Genomic DNA, 3,197 nt, shown 5'->3' on the forward strand with positions numbered 1-3,197 from the left:
TTCTCTTGTCTCTGAAAGATGCTGGTTGTTAGTCACTCAGGACCGGCTGAAAACAAGGCTTCCTGTTTGTGGGGCAGATGCGGAGAGAAGCTTGTAGGTTGTTGCGATGGGGTGAAGATAGGAGAGGAAAGGGGTCTGGTGGGGTAGCGCAGAGACAGAAATAGGTGTCTCACACACACTTGTTATCTTTCCATAGTCTTCAGCCGTCCTGTCATACAACCTACGTTCTGAAAGTGTGCAATTCTTAAGTTCTGGATCAGAGCCTATGCTTCAAGAGTCTCTGGGTGCTTCATAGGGATGCAGAGATCTGTCCATTTCAATTTTCTCAGTTTCTCCTCGGTCCAGTTTTAAATTTAATTCACGTTTTTGCATCGATTCGCCCCCCCCCCCCAAAAAAACACATTACAAAACCTTCAGCATTTTGGTGCGAATTTCCCCTAATAAGCACATTTTGTATGTGGTTTTGACTAATATACACATTTTTGCCAGCAATTCCTCCTAATACGGTGTGTTTTAATATGTTATTTCCACAATATGTGCACTTTAACCGAATATATGCATATTTTTTTGCTCTCAAATCTTCCTTTATTTAATATGTGCATTTTTGTAAATACTGGACAACTGCATTGCAAAATTCGGACGCGTGAGAATTTCGATATTTGGCTGTGTTTCAGTTCTCACAACACTCAACAGCCCAATTCCTATATCGTTCAGAATGGATAAAATTGTATCTGTAGGAGACCCTCACCTGTTGAGCCCAGGGGTCGAATGAGTATGTAAGGGCAATTATCCTGGTCCCAAGCTGTGGGAGCAGCATCTTGAGGTTAATAGATTAGGTTAAATGGCAAACAAAAATGTTTACACATGTACAAAAATGTTGCATTAAGACACTGGTGTGAATGATGGTAAGGAGCTTTTCTTTTTTGTTGTTGTTGTTTAGTCGTTTAGTCGTGTCCGACTCTTCGTGACCCCATGGACCAGAGCATGCCAGGCACTCCTGTCTTCCACTGCCTCCCGCAGTTTGGTCAAACTCATGCTGGTAGCTTCGAGAAGACTGTCCAACCATCTCATCCTCTGTCACCCCCTTCTCCTTGTGCCCTCCACCTGCGGGACCAGAGATTCTTAGAAGACTGGAGTAAATATTTGAACTATCTGAAAAGCAATTGTAATAAACAGATTACGCTAGTAGGACTGCAAGAAGTTCTGTAAGGAGGACTATGTGAAATATTGCAAGGAAGACTATGAAGAGAATTATTAGTTAATGAGAATTAACAGTGGAATTTGCTGCCAAGGAGTGTGGTGGAGTCTCCTTCTTTGGAGGTCTTTAAGCAGAGGCTTGACAACCATATGTCAGGAGTGCTCTGATGGTGTTTCCTGCTTGGCAGGGGGTTGGACTCGATGGCCCTTGTGGTCTCTTCCAACTCTATGATTCTATGATTCTATGATTCTATGATTCTAAAAGTAATAGAGAAATTAAGAAATGCAGAACAAGTCATAAAGAACAGAAAATCTTCAGAGGTTGTAGACAGAAGTCTAAAATATTGTATAAGATAAGAAGGACTGTTGGAAATGATATGTTAAAAAAACTAATAAAAATGTATATTTTAAAAAAAATTCCTTTATTCTTTGCAGCTGTTTTCTCCACCTTATACTCCACCAAAGCAAGAATCTTAATTGGTTCAAGAGAAGCAGGCGGCATTTTGTAAGAATTAGAAATCGCACCCGAACACTCTTCAGTGGAACAGTTTTATCTTGATCTGATCTCTGATTGTTCTGCAGAATGCAAGGCCACAAGAAGAGACTCTGAGACCACATTGCATCACAGCAGAGGGGAGGGGACTCTTGGGCTGTCAGTCTTCACGCATGTGGGAAAGAGAGAGAGCAAATGGTGTACAATGTCCGTAACCCTGAGCACTATACCAGAAAAGTTGGGGGGGGGGACACACATTGCTGGTTTTGCACAGTTTGAGCATGAAAAAGTGGGAGGTTGATAGCATGCAATGGGAAGAGCACGAGAATTTCCACTCTGGGCAAGACTGACGACCCATCAAGTACAGTTGCCACTGCGAATGCTGTTACTTGTTACAGCCAACCCAGTACCCTCCAGATGTTTTAGACTACAGGTCCCTGGGGCTGATGGGAGTTGTAGTCCAAAACATCTGGAGGGCACCAGCCTTTCTCAACCTGTGGGTCCCCAGATGTTGTTGAACTACAACTCCCATTACCCCTAGCTAGCAAGGCCAGAGCTCAGGGATGATGGGAGTTGTAGTCCAAAAACATCTGAGGACCCACAGGTTGAGAACCACTGAGCTAGGCAAGGGCTGCCTAGAGGTGCCAGGGCTGGAACCGGAGATCTTCTGTAAGCAAAGCAAAAGCTCTGCTGCCAGGAATAATAATAATAAAAAAAAAATTTTTTAATTATATCCCGCCCTTCCCAGTTAAAAAACCGGGCTCAGGGCGGCTAACAACAAATTTAAAACACTAAACACTTAATTATAAAAGCAGCATAAAATACAGTATAAAAACATGAATAACAATAATATTCAAAAAGCTAAAATCAATTAGAGGGCTAGCTGGCTGAATTGGTCCTACTTGGGCCAGCAAGGAGGCCAGGGGAGAATTAGCTGTGGGGTTTCAGACCGGGTGATCTTCATAAAAGGGGAGGGGGAGGGAAGAGAAGAGAAGAGAAATAAAAGATCAGGCTGAATTCAAATGAAAGGCCAGGCGGAATAGCTCTGTCTTACAGGCCCGGCAGAAGGAGGTTAAATCCTGAAGGGCCCTAGTGTCATGGGACAGAGCATTCCACCAGGTCGGAGCCATCACTGAAAAGGCCCTGGCCCTGGTGGAGGATAGGCTGACTTCCTTAGGGCCTGGGACCTCTAAACTATGGTTATTCATGGACCTTAAGGTCCTCAGCAGGGCACAGCAGGAGAGGGGGAAATTCAATTGTGCCAATTGAAAACCAAATTACAGACATGCTTTTTAATTGATCCAGCAACTGAAGTATCATACAATACTTTGCCAAGATTTAAAGCGCTGAAAATAGCCCCATGACAATACTGGTTAAAGATTACCATGTTTAAGACGAGCTTTTTTCCCTTAAAAATAATGTCCAAAATTAGGGTGTTGTCTTATACACGGATAGTGCCGAGGGTGGATTTTCTTAAATCTGAATCCCCAAAAGTAGGGGGCGTCTT

This window comes from Podarcis pityusensis (assembly GCF_964106645.2).
Source record: "Podarcis pityusensis genome assembly, chromosome: 2".
NCBI classification, from domain to species: domain Eukaryota; kingdom Metazoa; phylum Chordata; class Lepidosauria; order Squamata; family Lacertidae; genus Podarcis; species Podarcis pityusensis.